Raw genomic sequence first — 23606 nt, forward strand, 5'->3', positions numbered from 1 at the left:
TTCATTTTTTTACTTGAATTATATATGATACAAATTGTAACACTGTAGACTAATAAAAAAATTTGGAACAGATAAAAATTGAAAAATGTGTGATAGGTTTTTATTATACAAAATCTGGAGAAGGCGTTGGAAACTAAAGAGGTAACATTTACTATTCCCACTTCAATCTAACCATACTGGGGAAAGGTGTTGGACACTAAAGGGGGACATTTACTATTCCCATTCCAATTTAAACCATTTTGGGGAAGGTGTTGGGCATTAAAGGGTTAATATTTACCATTCACACTCCAATGTAATTATATTGGGAGAAGATGTCGAACACTATGGTGCCGATCACGATCCGGTAAAAAATTCCCCCGTGCGACTCGTATCGGGTCTTTTTACCGTACGAATCGTACAAGTGCCGTACGAACTGGCAATCACGATTCGCATGGTAAAAAGTCCATACGACCCGCACCGGGAATCATTCCCCACACGTCCTCGGGTCGGAAAATGTGTCCGACACGTCCTCGGACGATTTACCTTACAAACGTAAAAATCCAAGTCCGACCGAGGAATCACGATCCATCCCGTGCGTCCGAGCCTACAACCGTATGGAAAAAACACCGTCCGCACCGAACACCAATAGCAACCATGGAGACATGTGCCCGCATACGCGCCCAACACTCCCCCCAGCCCCCGTACGTCCGACACGTACCCCCCGTATATGTATACCCCCACCCGTCTATGTACACCCCAGTACGTTCCAGTCGTACCCCCACCCCAGTACGTGTCGTACCACCGTCAATGTAAACCCCCCCACCCCTGTACGTGTCGTACCACCGTCTATGTACACCCCAGTACGTTCCAGTCGCACCCCCACCCCAGTACGTGTCGTACCCCCCGTGTACCTACACCCCAGTACGTTCGAGCCACACCCCCACCCCAGTACGTGTCACAGCCCCGTCTACCTACACCCCAGTACGTTCCAGTCGTACCCCCACCCCAGTACGTGTCGTACCACCGTCAATGTACACCCCCCCACCCCTGTACGTGTCGTACCACCGTCAATGTACACCCCCCCACCCCTGTACGTGTCGTACCACCGTCTATGTACACCCCAGTACGTTCCAGTCGTACCCCCACCCCAGTACGTGTCGTACCACCGTCAATGTACACCCCCCCACCCCTGTACGTGTCGTACCACCGTCAATGTACACCCCCCACCCCTGTACGTGTCGTACCACCGTCTATGTACACCCCCCCACCCCTGTACGTGTCGTACCACCGTCTATGTACACCCCAGTACGTTCCAGTCGTACCCCCACCCCTGTACGTGTCGTACCACCGTCAATGTACACCCCCCCACCCCTGTACGTGTCGTACCACCGTCTATGTACACCCCAGTACGTTCCAGTCGTACCCCCACCCCAGTACGTGTCGTACCACCGTCAATGTACACCCCCCCACCCCAGTACGTGTCGTACCACCGTCAATGTACACCCCCCCACCCCTGTACGTGTCGTACCACCGTCAATGTACACCCCCCCACCCCTGTACGTGTCGTACCACCGTCAATGTACACCCCCCACCCCTGTACGTGTCGTACCACCGTCTATGTACACCCCCCACCCCTGTACGTGTCGTACCACCGTCTATGTACACCCCAGTACGTTCCAGTCGTACCCCCACCCCAGTACGTGTCGTACCACCGTCAATGTACACCCCCCCACCCCAGTACGTGTCGTACCACCGTCAATGTACACCCCCCCACCCCTGTACGTGTCGTACCACCGTCAATGTACACCCCCCCACCCCTGTACGTGTCGTACCACCGTCAATGTACACCCCAGTACGTTCCAGTCGTACCCCCACCCCAGTACGTTCCTGGCGCACCCCCAACACAACCTCCTAAGTACGGAGCGCACCCCATGCCCCAACATCACAACCGCATGTACGAGTCGTACAAAGCCACACACAAGGACCAAATCGTACAACCAAATGGCCCATGTACACACCGTACACACGCTCAAAACGCACGTACACAACAAGGACAAAACAAAACAACTCAACAATACACCATTCGAAAGGCACACAGCCACTAAACATGGCCAACAACCACTAAAATAACACAATCACTGACCTGCAACTGTCAAAAACAAACAGAGGCCCAATACACCACCACTCCTTATAACACACCCACCCAAAATTCAAACACTGCCACACCCACCCATGGACCAATAAAAAGGGCCCACACACACAAACCATGAGCCTTTGCAACAGACCCACTGCTGCCAGACACCACAGAACCAGACTACAAGCGACACCACATCTTACACTTGCACACCTTCACACGACCACCCTCACAAACACCCTCTCATCACATTCACACACACACACAACCATCCACACCCCCCCCAACATCCACACACCCCCCACACCCACACCATCCCCACCCACACCCCTCACCATGCCCACTACCAAGAATCCAAAGTTCAGTCACCGAGAGTTGGAGGTCCTTGTTGATCAAATCCTCAGAGTCGAGCCACAGATCTTTGGAACATTGGTCAGAAGCACCAGCCAGGCAGCCAAAACAGCCATGTGGCAGACCATCGTCGATGCTGTGAATGCTGTTGCGGACACCAGGAGGACCAAGCAGGATTGCCAGAACAGGTGGTACGATCTGCGGAGGAGGGTCAGAGCCAAGAGACAGGAGGAACACGACCAGGCCAACGCCACCGGAGGAGGGCCCTCCCGCAGACCCGTACAGTACCATCCCTGGGAGGAGAGGGTGATGGCCATACTGCCGGTGGAGGCAGTTGAAGGAGTAGAAGGACTCCGAGACCCGGGTGAGTACACAAACAACGCACCTCACATGGGGGGAACTGCAACCACAACCAAAATTAATAACAGGCACGCAAACACCACAAGCCATCGCATTACTCAACCACACTCCATGAGCAGGCACATGCCACTGCTGCCACCATGCCCCATGCACCCAGCTGGACAATGTCAAGTCACAGGCCACAGAAGACAACAACACATGACACGGTAACCCGGATGGCGGGAGTGTGGGCACCAAGAATCACATAGTGCGACTCCAAAGCAGACAACAATGCCCTCTGCCCATATGGCCTAGGTCACAGCCAGACAAACACTGTGTCCCAACACAGGAATGACTTGCCAGCAAATGGCGGATGCCTTGCATCAACACATGGGGGTGAAGGCACTGTTTTGCACATGCCAGCAGCTAATGAACAGCCAACAGTGTGAAAGAGTGGCAGCACACACCACCACAGCAGCAGCGCACAGACACACAGCAGACAAAATGGGTGCCTGGAGATCAGAAACAAACTCACATCAACAGGCCAAGGGCCACTCAAAGATCTGCTAACAGTGTGTGCCCAGGAAGCTGGGCCAAGGTGACAGAGGGTGACACACGGAGGGAGGGAGAGGGGGACACAGAGGGAGGGAGAGGGGGACTGAGAGGGAGGGAGACACAGGAAGATGGACAGAGGGAGGAGGCTGACACACAGAGGGAGGGAGAGGGGGACACAGAGGGAGGGAGACACAGGAAGATGGACAGAGGGAGGAGGCTGACACACAGAGGGAGGGAGAGGGGGACACAGAGGGAGGGAGAGGGGGACACAGAGGGAGGGAGAGGGGGACTGAGAGGGAGGGAGACACAGGAAGATGGACAGAGGGAGGAGGCTGACACACAGAGGGAGGGAGAGGGGGACAGAGAGGGAGGGAGAGGGGGACAGAGAGGGAGGGGGACACAGGAAGATGGACAGAGGGAGGAGGCTGACACACAGAGGGAGGGAGAGGGGGACAGAGAGGGAGGGAGAGGGGGACAGAGAGGGAGGGAGAGGGGGACAGAGAGGGAGGGAGACACAGGAAGATGGACAGAGGGAGGAGGCTGACACACAGAGGGAGGGAGAGGGGGACACAGAGGGAGGGAGAGGGGGACACAGAGGGAGGGAGAGGGGGACACAGAGGGAGGGAGAGGGGGACAGAGAGGGAGGGAGAGGGGGACAGAGAGGGAGGGAGACACAGGAAGATGGACAGAGGGAGGAGGCTGACACACAGAGGGAGGGAGAGGGGGACACAGAGGGAGGGAGAGGGGGACACAGAGGGAGGGAGAGGGGGACACAGAGGGAGGGAGAGGGGGACAGAGAGGGAGGGAGAGGGGGACAGAGAAGGAGGGAGACACAGAGAGAGCAAATCAGTCCTTTGGTGTGTGGGAATGTCTGCTCGTCAGCAGGTGGACTGCGTGCATGTAGACAAGGGTGCCCAGTGCCAGAACCCCCCCTCTTCATCATGGCAAAACGCACGGCCATGTTACAACCTGTACACGAGCACAAGGACAGCCACCTGCATCATATGAGTGTGTGGATCCACTCCATGTGCACATGTACAGTGCTACAAGGAAGGCGCAAACGCATAGCTCGGCACACATGCACACTCCACTGCTGACTGCAGTCACACTTGACGCAGCAAGTAAGACTGTGCCACACATAGTTAAAGGGGCCAAATTGGTGCCCAAGGGACACACACATGCACAAGTGCACTGTGAGTGGAATGCAAGACAGATCCTAATTCCAAGAGGAAATGTGCCAACTTTGTAACGGATGAAACATGGATGTTGCATGGATCAAAAGTAACATTGTCTCTCTCACACACAGGTCAACGTCGTGCTGCACCCCCCAACACTGGGGGGGAACACTCACAGGACCCGGATCTGCAGGAGACCGATCCCACCGGCAGCGACCACTCTCACCACTCTGCGGACGACCCCGACCGACCTGGCCCCTCTGGTGTCCAACCACCTGCAGCACCTGCGTCAGGTACAACCGTGCCAACCACCACCCCCACTCCTGCCACATCCCAGGAGACACCCAGGATCCCTGCCCCAACACCACAATGCAGCCAGGCTCGCCAGGAGGGACACGGTGTCCCGGGCACCCAGGAGGAGGCAGGCGACAACGCCAATGCCACCCCTCAGGGGTCCCGGAGACCCCATGTGCCCACAAGTGCAGGCCAGACGCAAGTGGGCAGGGGTGGTGGGAGTGGAGAGCGGCGGAGGCGCGAGCCTGACCAGTTGGCTGGGGATCCGGTATTTTCCCATGTCCGTAACATCCTGGACTCATACCGGCAGGACACCACGGGCATGGCCCAGGTTGTGTCCGTCCTCGAGGGGATCAAGGTCCAGCAGGCCCAGCAACATGCGGAGCTAATAGCCTGTCTACAGCTACACCAACGGAGGATGGAGGACAGACAGGCTGAGCAAGTGACGGCGTCCCAGGGGATTCACGCTGAACTCCGTCGGATGGCCGACACCATGGCCGACCCTCCCTGTGCCAGAAGGCGGAGAACATCACCACCCACAGGGAGGGATCATGAGGAGGAGGAGGAAACATCCGACGGAGCATCCCAGACGTCGTCACGGCCTGCTGCTGAGGTTCCCCGCAGGAAGCCGGGTCGTCCACGGAAAGGACCGTGAGGGTGGCTGCTACATCACCATCTCCCAGGACACCTGGCCTGGCACCTGGCCCACTGGAGCAACAGCATCACAGCATCAAGAGACATTCTCTGCCACATGGCCCTGCTGGTCACTGGCTGACCAATGTTGACAAAGACTGTGGCATGGACTCTGAGGATTTCCAATGGCAAGGACACCAACTCCCCTACTGAACTTTGGATTCCCTAATCCCGGAAAGGCCCTCACTTGGCCCCCCCCCCCCCAATAATAAATCACACTATTAAGAGTAGATGCCTGCTGGTAGCATTATTACCTAACATGTGTCTTGTACAGTCTAAACATGCCTGAGTCATCTGTTCACTTCAACCATCCACACCCTGGGGCCTGAGTCTGGCACAGGACACATGGGTCACAGTTTTCTAGGCAAGACAGACATGGAGCACCATACACACCCGTGATGGTCAGAACCAGCTGAGGGGGTGGCCGAACAACCGTGCTGACAGACACATTGAGTACAGCAACAGTCATGCGCAGAGGTCAGGGATCCTGGCCCGTGTCCTGGGGGGCACCCAGGTACGTGTAGACAGGTGGCAGAACCATGTCCTGCAAGCTTGAGTCCGGTGGATGCAGAGAATGGGGTCATGGACAACGTTGGATGCATGGGGATGGCACATGTCACAATACCCACACAGTCATGGACATCATGCCCATTACACAGTCTCAGCACACACACACAGCTTGCATCTTGCCACTCGACACATTGACACATAGCCACAATCAGGGAATACCATGCCAGACATGCAGGATGCACCGTGCCAACACACCAGCATTGACTGAGAAGAGGCACCTTGGAGGCATAGGGACACCTTTAATAGTCATGTGTTTGGGATTGCAGAGGCAACTTGAAGTACACATGAACACATCATGTGGAGTAACATGTGGCTCCAACACTGGCACCCCCCTTCTGCAGCACAAATGCGTGATAGCCATGGAACTGGCACACAAGTGTCGGATAATAGCTAAATACCCACAGCTGCTCACGGAGAGCCTGCCATACACCATACATCCGCTGATGTGGAAGTCCCACGCCATGTCAAGACAATGTTAACCGTATGTGTCCGAGGGCAGTGTCACACACATTGATGCCTTCATCACAATCCACCATCCCATCACTGATGACTGACAACCAGGCAGCCCATCTATTCAGGTGTACCCAGCTGCATGTCGTGTCCCATGGGGATGCCACATGTCTGCAGAGGACCCAAACCCCGACCGGGGCAGTGTGCACACATCGTGAACAACTGCCACACCCAATACACCCCAGATGCATCCCTTACCCCATGGAGACTTCCAAACGTGTCCGTGCCTGTAACGCTGAGTCAGCCCACGATGCCATGTCCATGAGGAATAGCAGTGCCACAACAATGCAACCAGCAAACGGCATGCGCAGGTACCTGGGGAAGAGAGACACACAAGAAGTCAGCCACAAGAAGCACAGCCACTTGCATGTGCATGTACTCGACACATGTATGTATGACAACATGCTAGGTCACAATTATGTCTGGGGAAATACTACCATCACTGCCACCATCACTCCAGTGACACACCCACACACACCTCTGACCCACGTGCCATACATGCAGGTGGAGACACACATCACAACGCATGCCACACGGGGACCAATGCGTGCACACTCAGACCCTGGTACTCACCACTAAGCAAAGAAGTCGCGTATGAGCCGAGTCCGGATGTCCTCTTGCGGCTCCACATCCTCCACATCACTAGCCCCATTGCCAAGCCCTTCGTCCTCCACGGGTGGATGGTCCTCGTCATCTTGATCCAGGATGAGGGGCACAGCTCTTTCAACTGCCATGTTGTGCAGCATGCAGCAGACCATGAAGATCTTGCAGACCTTCGCCGGGGCATATGGGAGTGCGCCGCCGGTCTTGTGGAGGCACCGGAATCGGCTCTTCAGCATGCCAAACGTCCTCTCTATCACTCGCCTTGTCCGGCCATGGGCGGTGTTGTAGCGGAGCTGGGCCGGCGTGATGGGGTTGCGGAGAGGTGTCAGCAGCCAAGGCATGTTGGGATATCCAGCGTCCCCTAAATGGAAAGCACATGGATATCGTTAGAACAGGCGAAGCGGTAGTGCTGCTCGGCCAAACAGAATACAGGACAGACAGACTGTACCCACCAACAACACATGCACGTTCGTTGCGCAGCTGCATCATCATATCAGGCATCCCGCTACGCCTCATGATGTAGGCATCGTGTGCTGATCCTGGAAAACGAGCACAGACATGTGAAATCACCATGTTGGACAGACACACCACAAGGGCATTGATGGAGTGGTAGTGCTTCCGATTGCGGTACGCCACCTCCCGTGCATGTGGTGGTACCAAACCTACATGTGTCCCATCTATGGACCCAATGACATGGGGCATCCCTCCCAGGGCATAGAAACCACGTTTGACCTCAGTCATCTGTTCAGGGGTTGGGAACTTGATGAAGTCATCCAGGTGAATCAACATGGCCTCCAAGAAATCATGCAGCACACCGCTGAACATGCTCTGGGACATGCCACCAACGTGAGCTATGGTATATTGGAAGGTACCCGTGGCAAGGAAATGTAGGGCAGCCATTACCTTCAGCTGGGGTGTCAGTGCCGTAGGATACCTGTGCTGCGGTTGCAGGTGTGGTGCCAGTCTCGCCGTCAGCTCCAGAATCAACGGTTGGGTGAAGCGGTAGAGCCGGATCCTGTCATTCTCCTGCATGGTGGCCAAGTCTGGAATTCTTCGGGCAACAGGAGGCGCTCTGCAGTAATTTGGAAGTGACAAGGAAGAGTGAGTGCACTACGAGAACAACTCATGTCTACTGAGCACATGTAAATCTGCCAATACACACATGCCACATAGGGAGTCAGGCATGTGCTACATGCCCAGGACACGTATGGATGCAAGGTGACACTCCTTCCAAGACCCAGCTACACACGGTGATTGAGAACCTCCCCATGCCACGCCATGGGAATAGCTGTGTCCCAGTGCAAGTGAACAGCCCGACGCAAGACAGAAGTGACATACACCCACACATCAGCAGAAGTAGGATGCCGATTGTAGAGACTGGTAGCGGAACACCGGAGCCACAGGTCACATGACATTACACTAGGCCTGCCCACACACCTTGCCATGAAGGTGCACATGTCATGACTCACCACACATTCCTTGTGAGGATGCTGACATGGCCTTGTCACGCTACTCCGTGTCCCATGCATACATGTGCACCTCACATCAGATACCACATGTGGCATGGTGTGCGGAACAGTGTGCAATGACAATCTACACACAGACACATGTTGGTTGCTGCAACGGCTGCAGATTTTGAGGGTGCTACAACATCAACCTGATGTAAATCCCGGACACATAAATGACATAGTCACATTGTGCACTGTGGGTAGTGACAAGTCAGGTGTCATGACCCCTGTACCGGGCATCATGGGACACTTCCGTGTGTTGGTGTCCGTGCCATGCCAGTGACGCTCACCCCAAGTGCGCAGTACGACATGCACACATGTCAAAGGAGTCAAGGGCATGCCTGGCACACATTGCACCCTCACACAGTACACCTGTACACATCTCATCATACATCTGGTGCCTCCTCCACTCAGGAGGCATGTTCCACATCACAGCCTGTCACACCTGTGCCCCACACATGTAGTAATGCACAGACGATGCCTTGATGTCCATTCCTGGACAAGTATGTCCATCCATGGACAAGTATGTCCGCCCTATTCCTACCTGTGTGTCGACTATCACCACAGTGATGTGTACAAACCGGCGTACTGCTGCTAAGAGGGCCTGTGTATGTTCCCCAATCACTGTGGGAGTGCTGCCGTATGTGTACCCATCGTGATGGCGAGCGTACAGGCATTTGTACGGTCCGTACCACAACGAGTACGCATACGCGTGCAGACCCATAGTGATAGTGAGTGTACATGCGAGTGTACGGCCCTCTCACTATGGGTCTGCACGCGTATGCGTACTCGTTGTGGTACGGACCGTACAAATGCCTGTACGCTCACTATCACTATGGTTCTGCACGCGTATGCGTACTCGTTGTGGTACGGACCGTACAAATGCCTGTACGCTCACTATCACTATGGTTCTGCACGCGTATGCGTACACGTAGTGGTACGGACCGTACACTCGCATCTACGCTCACTATCACTATGGTTCTGCACGCGTATGCGTACACGTAGTGGTACGGACCGTACACTCGCATGTACGCTCACTATCACTACGGGTACACAGACCCATAGTGATAGTGAGCGTACAGGCATTTGTACGGTCCGTACCACAACGAGTACGCATACGCGTGCAGACCCATAGTGAGAGGGCCGTACACTCGCATCTACGCTCACTATCACTATGGTTCTGCACGCGTATGCGTACACGTAGTGGTACGGACCGTACACTCGCATCTACGCTCACTATCACTATGGTTCTGCACGCGTATGCGTACACGTAGTGGTACGGACCGTACACTCGCATGTACGCTCACTATCACTACGGGTACACAGACCCATAGTGATAGTGAGCGTACAGGCATTTGTACGGTCCGTACCACTACGTGTACGCATACGCGTGCAGACCCATAGTGATAGTGAGCGTACATGCGTGTGTACGGTCCGTACCACTACGTGTACGCATACGCGTGCAGAACCATAGTGATTTTGAACGTAGGCATGCATGTACGGGCCGTTGCCATGCATTTGGGGTGCCCTAGGGCCCGGAAACGCACCGTACCTGTGTGTGATTCTCCTAATTACATAGGGGACAAGTATTAAGGCCTACATGCATGCTGGTTGTCATGGCGACCAGGTTCAAATTTCGATTTTGTTCTGGAAGGTGCACAGCAGAAGTCAGTTGGAATTCTTCTACTTTGTTGCAATGTGTTTGTGGGGCTGACATCATGCAGGAGAATGAAACCGATAGAGAACCCACAGACTGCTAGGTTTGAAGGGATTGGTGGAAACATAGGATGCAAATGTGAGTGACCAATCACTCTGTACTCCTGTGCATGAGACTGGGCAGAAGGCCACATATAAGGCAGCCAGGTCCCATGAGGGATTACTTGCCTGCACATCTTTGCATTTGTCGACCAAGCTGCTGCTACTGATTCCCTGGAACCATGTCAAGGGCTGTGGAGAGGACACAGCCATTCACCCTGGAGGAGAACATGGCTCTGCTGGATGTGATCCTCCCACAGTACCCCATGCTGTATGGGCGACCAGGGTATCAGGTGAGTGCATAGGCCACTGCCACAGACTGTCCCTATGTTGTGACTGTGTCTTCAGGCATTGTGACCCGGTGTGACACACATGCCATGTACTGTCGGGGGGGTACCAGGGGGGGGGTGCCTGATGTCTCCCAGCAGTGCCCTGAGACAGGAGGGGTGGGGGCCTGTCACTCCCAGCAGTGCCCTGAGACAGGAGGGGTGGGGGCCTATCACTCCCAGCAGTGCCCTGAGACAGGAGGGGTGGGGGCCTATCACTCCCAGCAGTGCCCTGAGACAGGAGGTGTGGGTGTGATGCACAGTGTGAGCCTTGATCATTGATTGTGACATTGCCATCATTCCACCTGAGTACCCACTATGGCACGTACTGCCTTTTCCCTCACCAGAGGATGATGTCCCTATGACAGAGGTGCAATGCGTTGGCTGCATTACATGCCATGTAGTAACCAGCTATTATGTTCACATATGTCTCTCTGTGACATGTGGCTGGTGTATTGATGTGGTGTCACTTGTACTTCCTCACAGGTAGGCGCCACTGCCAAGGAGCAGATCTGGCTGACCGCCGTCAGTGCCGTGAGGCGTGTGGATGGTCGGAGGCGGAGCCTGTCCCAGGTGAGGAAACGCTGGCAGGATATCCGGTGCTGGACGCGGAGGATTGCACGGCTCCTGCTGGGGGACTCACCTGAGAGCCACAAGAACCGCGGCCGCCGCCGTCTGACCCACCTCCACAGGCGTGTGCTGCCGGTGGTCTTTCCAGACCTGGAGAGGCGCTTACAGGCGATGCAGCAGGCGGAAGGGGGTAGGTACATGTGCGTTTGTTGTGTGTCACCGGCATTTGTAAGGGCACAGTGGCATTAATTCACTGGCAGGGTTTAAAGGTGCTGTGCCCATCCAGTTTGCCCAAGTGTAGCGCTGCGCCCCTGCCACCCTTCCCCTCCTTGCAATGTGTTCCCTGGTCTGTGTGTAGTCACTCCTTCACAAGGTAATGTAGGCTGGCGCTTTGTCCACGAGAACAATGACTGTAGCATCATGGGTGGTGGTGGTGGGTAACAGGTTGTGGGACCTTGCCTGTGAACTGTCAAGTTCACTGCATGTGGGTTCCATGTCAGTTGGCACTGATGCTGGCTCCAGACATGGGAGTTGGTCTCTCATGTGTCATGCCTTACAGCGCGCATGTCCTATGTAGTGGCCTGTGACATGATGTGCATGAGTGTGCGCTACGCATAGTGCAGGGATGGTGACGTGTGTAGCAGTCATTCCCATTCAGTAGCATGTAGTTGCGTGCCCAATACTGTCCCCTGGGGCACCTTATCCTCAGTGTTGTTTGTGTCATCATCAACGTGGACACTCTCACTGTCTACAGCGTAGGTTGTGCTCTGTGCCATTGTCCCCTGTCACCATGTATATAGACGTGCTATTATGTACAGGTGTCCACTGTGCAGCCTGACCTGATTGTCCCTCCTCATACTCACAGTTGCCAGTGCCTGTGTGTCTTGTTATACTCATCTGAGGATGGGCACTGGTACCTCATTATTTGTACAGGCGCACCTTTGCTGTTTTGCGTCCAATCTTGCCTTTTGCCTGCCACTGTGTTTATCACCCAGACTATGAGATGTTGGTGCCACCTGTGTCTCAGCAATTAGCATCGTGTGGGGGTTGCTTGGGGCGGGCAATGCCTATGTGTCAAATCCTGATTCCTAATTGCTGGGTCTGGACAGTGTGTGATGTTACTGGACACACACGCAAGGTGCAGTGACCGAGTTATGTTGGGCATGTTTGCAGCATTACCTATGCAGCATGTGTCTCAAGTTCATGGATATTGTCCCTGGTCATAGGTATTTTCACAAACGCTGTGTGGTGCAGAGGCAGTGCAGGATTGTCCCCAGGGCCTGGGTGCTATGTCAGACTCCGTTTCCTGTCATCAGCTATTGTCTCATGCTCTCCATGGTATTTCAGTGGCATGGTGGCTCAACCAACTGTGTTTCATGCCCTACATCGGTACCTTGTTTTGCAGATGTTAGGGATCTGCCTCTTCAGGCTATGCAATGTTGACTATGTAGATTGGACTCATGTGACAGATGTGTACAGGTGTCTGATTAATTTCTGTCTCTCCACCCTGCCCACAGCATCGTCGGGGGACACAGAGGGAGACATGGACACGGACCAGGCGGAGGGACCGAGCACCAGTGGCAGCCGTGACATCGGGGCTGGCACATCGAGTGGGACAGAGGCGGAGGATAGTGTGGCCGAGGACCTGTCGACTGGCACATCAGACTACGAAGCTGACAGGTCCGAGGAGGATGTCTCAGAGTTGGCGGAGGCTGCACCAGCAGCTGACAGTGGAACAACACCTGCCACCGCCCCCTCAGTTCCCACCAACCGCCTCCCACTTGCTCGTGTCCCTTCCCAGCGTGCCCGGTCACCGCATGTCTCCTTCCTGCCAGGCACCGCACCCCCTGCCCCTGTCTCCACTGCTGCCGCCAATGCTGAGTCTATGGACATCCAGCGGCAAATGCAGGTTGGTCAGGCTGCGATCCTGAATGTCCTCCATTCCCACGGGAAAACCCTCACCAACATCGAGGCATTCTTGGAGGGCATTCATTCTTTGCAGGCTGACCAACGCAACTTGCTGAGGTCCCTAGACTCCACACTGACTGCAGCAGTGGGTCTCCTGCAGCGCGACCTCCCCCCACCTACCCCTGCCCCATCCACACTTCCCACTTCCATGCCTGTCCCACGTACACCCAGACGTCGGCATGCACCCACCACAACAGACACAGGCACCACACCAGCAGGGAAGGTCCACCGCACTCCTCCTGACACGCACACACAGGGTGAGATAGGCACACCCACTGGGTCGGGGGGCAAACGTGTGACACGCAGCCAGAGTGGGAGTCCGCATTCCACACAATCCACTCCCTCCAAATCCCCTCCCCTCAGCTCTCCTGGCCACATCTCCCCCAAGGACTCCTTCATGGCCGCTCTGTCCCTGAGCCCCACAGTTACGCCACCACGCAAGCGGTCAAGGAAGTCCTCGGTCAGGGTGGTTGAGTCTCCCCCCCTGTCTCCACCCTCCCCCGGTGGCGCTGCAACCCATCTCTCTGAACCCCCCCCCTCCTTGGGGCCTGAGGTCACTTCGGGTGCAGGGGACTCCCTGGAGGACCTTGCTAAGGTGTGTAGTGCCATCCTGGCCTCCGCCTTTGGCCATGACACACCCCCTGTGGTTGAGTCCTCCATCCCTGCACCCACAACGCCGCCCCTTTGCCCTGATGTCCCTGCGGTGCCTGTTGCTTCCCCCCCCCCTGATGCCCTCACCAGTATGGAAGACGATGCCATTTGACTGTGCAGGCAAGGTAGGGGACACACATCCCACTGTGTCCCCCATGCAGCTGGGAATAATTGACTGCCCTATGGCCTTTGTTGACTTTGAACTGCCTTTGATCCACGGACATTGTGCTCATGCTGAATAAAGCTTATTTTTTTTTTCATTATCACACTCCTGCTATGGTGGTATTGGTGTTGGTGGGGCTGCTACATTGTTTTGGGTGGTGTTTAAGGCTTTGGGTGTGTGGGATTTGTAGTAGTGTTCTGCTCTTTGGGGCCACCCTAGGATCTGTGTGCCATCACAAGGTGTTGGCTAACTTCCTTAGGTCATGTCAGCAGTTACTGCATGGTTCAATTGTCCCAGGGTGTATTCCTTCCTCTGTGTACCCAGTTTCTTCCCTGCAGGGTGTTCCCAATGTTTAGCGCAGAGCTGTGTGTACATGAGCTGTGTGTGTGACGGAGCCCTTCTACTTTGGCCATGCATGCATGGCCATGTCTCCACCTGCAACAATCGTGGCATCCTTGGTGATCACTGTACTTGTGTGTGGAGTCAGTTGACATGAGTTCATGGGGACATGTTCCCTTGTAGGCAGTATGGATGTGGGTAATTGTGGCATCACACACATGTGTTACACCCCTCCTGGGTGTGGACACTGCTGGGAGGACTCTGCACCCACCCCTCCTGGGTCTGGACACTGCTGGGAGGACTCTGCACACACCCCTCCTGTCTCTGGGCACTGCTGGGAGGACTCTGCACCCACCCCTCCTGGGTCTGGACACTGCTGGGAGGACTCTGCACACACCCCTCCTGGGTCTGGACACTGCTGGGAGGACTCTGCACACACCCCTCCTGTCTCAGGGCACTGCTGGGAGGTCTCTGCACCCACCCCTCCTGTCTCTGGGCACTGCTGGGAGGACTCACCACCCACCCCTCCTGTCTCAGGGCACTGCTGGGAGGTCTCTGCACCCACCCCTCCTGGGTCTGGACACTGCTGGGAGGACTCTGCACCCACCCCTCCTGTGTCAGGGCACTGCTGGGAGGACTCCACACCCACCCCTCCTGTCTCAGGGCACTGCTGGGAGGTCTCTGCACCCACCCCTCCTGTCTCAGGGCACTGCTGGGAGGACTCCACACCCACCCCTCCTGTGTCTGGGCACTGCTGGGAGGACTCTGCACCCACCCCTCCTGTGTCAGGGCACTGCTGGGAGTGATGGGCACCCACCCCTCCTGTCTCAGGGCACTGCTGGGAGGACTCCACACCCACCCCTCCTGTCTCAGGGCACTGCTGGGAGGTCTCTGCACCCACCCCTCCTGTCTCAGGGCACTGCTGGGAGGACTCCACACCCACCCCTCCTGTGTCTGGGCACTGCTGGGAGGACTCTGCACCCACCCCTCCTGTGTCAGGGCACTGCTGGGAGTGATGGGCACCCACCCCTCCTGTCTCAGGGCACTGCTGGGAGGACTCCACACCCACCACTCCTGTCTCAGGGCACTGCTGGGTGGACTCTGCACACACACCTCCGATTTCTGGATATGTGCGCTTGGCACATACACGGTGGGGTTACGCACACTGCATTAGAGGTGAGGGTACGAGTCTACTGACACTGGTGTGGTGGGGGTACGCTCCGTACGTCCGCGGGTGTGGGTACGGGTCGTACTTACACTGTTGGGCAGGGGGGTACGCTCCTTGCATTCGTGGGTGGGGGTTCGAGTCGTACTTACACTGTTGGCATGGGGGGTACGCTCCATGCATACGCGGGTGGGGGTACGGGTCGTACTTACACTGTTGGGCAGGGGGGTACGCTCCTTGCATTCGCGGGTGGGGGTACGGGTCGTACTTACACTGTTGGGCTGGGGGTACGCTCCGTACGTCCGCGGGTGGGGATACGGGTCGTACTTACACTGTTGGGCTGGGGGTACGCTCCGTCCGTCCGCGGGTGGGGGTACGGGTCGTACTTACACTGTTGGCATGGGGGGTACGCTCCGTACGTCCGCGGGTGGGGGTACGGGTCGTACTTACACTGTTGGGCAGGGGGGTACGCTCCTTGCATTCGCGGGTGGGGGTACGGGTCGTACTTACACTGTTGGGCTGGGGGTACGCTCCGTACGTCCGCGGGTGGGGGTACGGGTCGTACTTACACTGTTGGGCTGGGGGTACGCTCCGTGCGTCCGCGGGTGGGGGTACGGGTCGTACTTACACTGTTGGGCTGGGGGTACGCTCCGTACGTCCGCGGGTGGGGGTACGGGTCGTACTTACACTGTTGGGCTGGGGGTACGCTCCGTGCGTCCGCGGGTGGGGGTACGGGTCGTACTTACACTGTTGGGCTGGGGGTACGCTCCGTACGTCCGCGGGTGGGGGTACGGGTCGTACTTACACTGTTGGGCTGGGGGTACGCTCCGTACGTCCGCGGGTGGGGGTACGGGTCGTACTTACACTGTTGGGCTGGGGGTACGCTCCGTACGTCCGCGGGTGGGGGTACGGGTCGTACTTACACTGTTGGGCTGGGGGTACGCTCCGTGCGTCCGCGGGTGGGGGTACGGGTCGTACTTACACTGTTGGGCTGGGGGTACGCTCCGTACGTCCGCGGGTGGGGGTACGGGTCGTACTTACACTGTTGGGCTGGGGGTACGCTCCGTATGTCCGCGGGTGGGGGTACGGGTCGTACTTACACTGTTGGGCTGGGGGGTACGCTCCTTGCATATGGGGTGGGGGTAGGGTCCGTACATATCCGTCCCCACGCTATGTGATGTTTGTGCGGCCCGTACCCAGGCCTTTGCCACGTGGGTGCGATCCGTCCCGCCATTGTTGGGGTGACGTGTGTGGGCGTGGTCCGACTCGTACCCACGCTCTTCAGGCGTGGGTACGGGACGTACCTGTCTGGTTGTGTTGCCGGTTCGCGTGGTGACGGACTTCCGTTGTGGCGGTCGCTGGATTATCAGGACACGCCCCCACCCCCTCGTGGTGACCAGGGCATGGGAGTCAGGTATGTCCAGGCCATGTGTAGTGTGTCACTCATGTGGTTGTTTTGTGGCCTGCCCTGGTCGTGGCACCCCCACCCCACCCCACTTTCCCCCCTCCCTTAGTTATTCTGACCTTCTGCGGCGTCTGCGTCGTAACCTGTAGAGGAGGTGTACTGCTATGAGGGCAGGGATGACTCGTAGGTTCGGGTCCATGTCTGTCCGTCGCGTACTGGTACTCCTTGCTCGCGTCGTCCTGTCGCGTACGGGTCCTCCTTGATCGCGTCGTCCTGTCGCGTACGGGTCCTCCTTGGTGGCGTCGTCCTGTGTGTCCGTCACGTACTGGTCCTCCTTGTTCGCGTCGCCGTCTGTCCGTCGCGTACTGGTGGTCCTTGTTCGCGTCGTCCTGATTTCCCGGCAGTTTTTGGCTGCCGCAAAATATTCACCGTGCGGGGTGACGTCGGTGCGAATCGTGATTCCTGGGTCGTGAATGGCTGGCTGCGTGCGTCCCGACGTCAGGTCGGCGCTTTCCCGGATCGCATTGGTAGGTGTTTTTTGTTCGGTCGGTCTTTTTTACGATTCGTACGGTAATGGTGTACCCGTGCGAATCGTAATTCCATGTTTGTATATTTTGACGACCGGGTACGCGTCGGACGGAGAATATGCTCCGTCCGACGGTTCGTACCCGGTTTTTACCGGATTGTGATCGGCACCTATATAGTTGGAATTGACAATATCCACTTCAAAATACAATATTTTACATAACATAGTACAATACTAAAATATTACAAAGCAAATCAATACTACATATACTCACATTTTTGTGCAGCATAAAAGTTAGTAAAGTAGTATCATTTTACTACATACTCTTATATTTAGATTTAAAATTATAAAATTACTATTTTAGTTACTAATAACAAATATTTATTAACGTTCAAGTTAAAAATCTTTATACAGTCATACCAAGGTAGATCATGAAAGATTGACATATTTGAAATGTACACAGTTAAGAGAAAGCAATAAAAATGTAAAACAATGCATAAAAATAATTACATCTGTTAAAAACACACCGTAATAAAAAAGTCATTTAAAAACGATGACGCCAATACAATGTTTCATTTGTATCAACGAGCAGAATAGCTGTAAAAGCAAAGCATAAAATGCAATATCATATAATGGTCCGTCACTTAAACAACATAGGGCCTGATTACGAGTCTGGCAATCTATGGATCACCAGACATGCGGTGGTGGTGTTCCATCCACCGATTACAAGTCATTCCAGTGGTGGACCACCAGCAGCGCCTCGGAACTGCCGTTCTCTGATGAATGTGCGGTGGAGTGGTAATTCAATAGGCTAAGTGGGATTGGCTCTATCCCGGCGAGCATATTACGAGTTCCTCCACTGCCAGCCTTCCCAGGTGGTGAGCCTGCCTCGAAAATGCTGGTGGAGGAACAAAGGGAGCCCTGCCATGGGTATGCATTCAGGGGGCCACAAAATGTGCCTCCCTGTCTGCTTTCAATTCCAGTTCCAGCACAGCATGGACTTCACAGTCCATTCCGTGCTGGAACCTGTTTGCCGTTCACATTGCAGTGCCCATTTTAAGGGGGGAGAGCTGTCGCAACTGCCGCAAAGTCATAATCAGACCCAAAGTCTTCCTAAAATGCTTATAAACAAACAACCAACTAAGTAACAGGTATCAAAGTCATTAAGTTATTCAAGGAAGAGCAAAGCAGCGCTGCTTTTAGTGAACTCATATCTTTGTAGTAGGGGTAAAAGAAATTTCTTTGTATAGGGAAATGTAGTATTTGAAAAAAAACAAATTTCAGTAGGGAGAATTGCCCTTGCGGAAAACATAGCATTCAATGGATGGACCCTAATCTGAACCAAGTCAGTAATATTTGTTCATTAGTATTATGTGCAAAAAGCAAATAGTGACTAATCCCAGCAGACATCTGAATCACACAATAATCTCTTATGCAAGCTTCACTACTTCTCCAGCCTCCCTTGCGGCCTGCCTGTACTTGTTAAAGCAATTCGTAATCCAGGCTTTGTATTTTTTTTGTAATGGACTCAGGTTTATCAAACAGTTAAGTACATTCCAGGGCTGAAGTTGTTTCTCTCATATATTTGAGTCACAGGATGTTCAGCCCATATTTACAGGAGAGGCAATCTCTATTGAGTCCCCGGTTAAGTTCCACTTCCTTCTTCTTCCAAATCGAACAACAAAGTACCAATGGAGCTACGATTATAAGATCTTAGACATATTCTAGGCCTGATTCCAGGTGCAATGAAAAATGAGGTGTCGAAGGGGGACCCTCAACAGACGGCGGCAGAATCAGTTTTCTTACATTTGGATGGCCTTACTTCTCTACAGCCATACACCTCATACCGTAGGTAACAGTCTGGAGACATTTACTTTGATACATTTCCAGGATCAGCACAACAGGTTTTTTCCCAATGCAAGTGGCTAGAAAGAAAATAATTACCACAGCTCATGAGAAAAGCTTCAGCCTGCTTTTAAGGCAAGGTTGTCAGGAACAGGCATTATCAAACTCTAGTCCAAGATATGAAAGAGAACTCACTCTGTCCAGTTTTCTCCCTCCTATATGTATGGTATATGTTTTAGTATTTGTTGGGCCGCACAACATTATTAATGTTTTTGAGAAATTGATTTTCTGTTTGCTGCCCTGGCTAGAAGTACCACGTCACCCTCGATTAATAAGGCGGGAACCACTTTTTTGTCAACGCTTGGTACATCTGCCCCAGTGGACACCAGGTTATTTCCAAATCACTGATATAAAGTAGAACTAAGATGGGGCAAGTACACATCCTTGGTGTACTCCGCAATTAACTTAAAAAGATGGAGTACACTCACCATAATTCCAAAATATGACTGTGGCTGAAAGATCCTGGTGTAAGAGTCTTAAGAAGGAAACATTCATAAACATAAAAACAACATTAACAATAATACATTTTAAAACATTATAAACATTTCATATTTTTAATAATGTATATAAAAATAGCTTACATTTAAAAAATAATTTTATTTCAAAAAATGAAAATGACACACTAGTTAGCTTTTTTAATTAATTATTCTTTTAATACTAAAAATGAATGTATATGTTTTTAATAATTTATAATATATATTAGAAAAATGTATACCATTAATATATATCTTAAATAATAACAAATTAAAATAGTAATATGATAAAGTAAAATAAAAAATTTGAAATTAGCAATCTGCACCTCTTATAAAATAAATAAACTAAAGCAGCAACATTTACTATTCCTACTCCAATCTAAATCAATTCAGGGAATGCCTTAGACAATAAACGGAGGATATTTACTATTCCCACTCCAATCTAACCATATTGGGGAAGGTGTTGGACATTAAGGGCTTGAGTACGAGTCTTGTGGACCATGGACCGCCAGACTCATGGATCGTGGTTGTGGAGGTCTCCTGACCGCCCTGTTATAATTAGGGTGATCAGACTGCCCGTTCCCCACTGCAGCCACCAATGACCCGCCATTCCCTGGCGGTGGTGCGGCGGTGTAAAGGCAGCAAAATGCTTGATGGGACCACCGAGGACCCGGGACTGCACCACTCGTAATCAGGCCCTAAAAGGGTAACATTTACCATTCCTAATCCAATCTAAACCAGTTTGGGAAATGTGTTGGACGCTAAATGGTTAACATTTACCATATTATATGATAATATGGTAAACTAAATATAAAAGTTCTAAATTATTAATTTGCACAACTTTAAAATATTTACCTGATATTTCAAAATAAAAATTTTTAAAAAATCTGCCCACCCTTATTCCTTAAAAACCCAATATCCCACTAATAAAAAAAGAGAAACAACATTTATTCAATTATATACATTATTACAACAAAAAATACAAACTTTCATACATAAAATAATATCCTACTAAAAAATTAGAACATAATAAAAACATACATCAAACACACTACAATACATTATATACTAATTAACACATTACATACTAATTAACACTTACAAACAATATTACATACAACATTATTTTCAGAATTGATATTTTTTGCAACAATTTTAAAAACAAACACTAAAGAATATATTTTTACCTTCGATATTCATGTCAATAATATCTTTGATGTCCCGATAGTCTTGACACAATATTTTTGTATATAAATGTTATGAGACCTGGATCCTGTGAATGTCATGGGAACCTCTGGTAGTGATACAAGAACATGATCCAACTATCTGGCTTTAGTCCTTTTTCTATTCCTCTAGCTTTGGGTGCAGTCTGGTGCCAGCAATGGAATTTTAGACAATAAACAGACAGCAGCACTACCAGGGGAAATACAAGCATGGTGCAGGCATGGGAGTCACAGAAAGAGACATGGTTCACATATATTCAGGATAAAACAATAGTGTGGATTTGTGCACACATGTGTTTGCATGTTAGTACAATACAGCTAGATTTGTTGGCTTCGATCATGTACATTTTCAATGTGTTTGAGGTCTTCAGGGTGAAGTCCATGTTATAAATGTTGCAGTCTGATATGAATGATTTGAAGAGAAATGTGTGGTTGTCTTTCCCTTTCCCCTTTTCACAGTTCGCTTTGGACAATCTGACCAGAAGAGGAGGTGAAGTGATCAGAGCTATAATCAAGGCAACCATCACTAAAACTCTTTTTGCAGATAGACGGTTAAAATAAGATAATCAGTCTCAGTGGTTTATGTGTCTTCTTTGTAATCAACACAGAGAAGCACTGGGATGAGGAGGACTTTATTGAGTTAACAAATTTGCATGTAAAACATTTCTTGAAGATAAAGCCATTTAATCATTTTGTTTCTCTTCTTTAGATGGAGAAGATGTTGTTTCCTAATGGCAAGTGGTAAATAGGACAAGCATAATCCGGTTCTGTGAGTGAAATAGTCTTGGTTAAGGGCAGGTGTGGCAATTGAAACAGAGACCAAACACAAACAGTTCAACCTTTATGTGATGAGTAGGAGACTGGGCACTGGAACAAGAGGGGCACAATGCAACCAAAAAGTAATGATGTCATGACATGTAACATAAAACTGCAAAAAATTACCATTACCATTATTTTTAGGACCACTGGGAATTTTCTTCACCAAGATCAACACTCCCAAGGAAGGCACTTCATAGCTGATAGCATCAAATCGGCCATTAAGCTCTATTTTCGCAACAGAATTCAAAACCTGTGGGTGAGGGTGTCCTTCTGTGGAGAGTAATATTGTATGCTAAGTTTAGTGTAGCTTGACCTGAATGGGAAGTTGGGTGACTGGGGGAATCTGTATCGAAGGGTAGTAATGGTTACGAGGAGATATTGTAATCAGTAAAATAGGTAAGCAGGTTAGTCTTTTTAACATCCCTACAACAATAATACAAATGTTGCTGGGTCCTCAATCTATCAAACAAAATGGGGAAGTTATTGAGATCAATATCCGAGAACAGGATATTCTTATTTTCTTTATTATGAAAATTTAGCTAAAAAATTAGTTTATTGTAACCGGAGATAGTATTTATTTCTAGTAAGGGATTTGTGTATACTTTGAGATTAAGACAAAAATTAGTAAGTGAGTTTTACCAGACCATTCTGAGACTGTGGTTTTTGTTACTGATTATGGTCTCAGATTTTGACATCAGGGCTCGATGTGTGTATTATTAGGGTCATTTTGAATAGGGCAGTGGGGAATAGGACCACAGAGATATCCTGGAGTCTCATCTGACATCAACCTTTCTTTGCTTTATGGTTTCCGTCCCTAATAAGAGCACAGAACTAATATGTAGGGTATTACCTTGAAAAGCAGTTTCGATATGTGAGAGCAGCAATATTTAGCTATGGTGCATCACTCAATGTAAAGAGGAAATGAGGTAGCTACTAAAATGTCATAATGGTTATAAAAAGTGATATCCTGGAGTCTCATCTGACATCAAGCTTTCTTTACTTTATGGTTTCCGTCCCTAATAAGAGCACAGCACAAAAATGTAGGGTATTACCTTGAAAATCAATTTCGATATGTGAGAGCAGCAATATTTAGCTATGGTGCATCACTCAATGTAAAGAGGAAATGAGGTAGCTACTAAAATGTCATAATGGTTATAAAAAGTGTGGACCTCTGTCATCTTACATTCGGTTGGCAAAATATTGAGGTGCAAAATTGCCCTTGGTGCCACATCAGCATGTGTGTCGCGAAATTGACATTTAAATGCAGAAATAACTTCTAGGGGCAAAATCATCTTGATACAAAGAAAGCCGCAGAGAGGCATCACATTTGGATGCAATACCCTTTTAAATGCAATATCCCATTTAGATGTAAAATCAACCACGGTGCAACTTTGTCAGGATGGTTATATGACGAAATATGGAGCACAAAATTCTGGATTCAAAATATTGTGAAGGTTAGTACATATATAGGCAAGTATAAATGCACTATTCAAACTCCACCTCTACATACTTAAAAAGATATATATCATTAAGTTAAATATTTATAAATCTACAGCTACTTTTTTATATATACTTACCTTCACAGTATTTTGTACTTTGGCTATGCT

The sequence above is a fragment of the Triturus cristatus genome, chromosome 10 (assembly GCF_964204655.1).
Source record: "Triturus cristatus chromosome 10, aTriCri1.1, whole genome shotgun sequence".
Taxonomy (NCBI): Eukaryota; Metazoa; Chordata; class Amphibia; order Caudata; family Salamandridae; genus Triturus; species Triturus cristatus.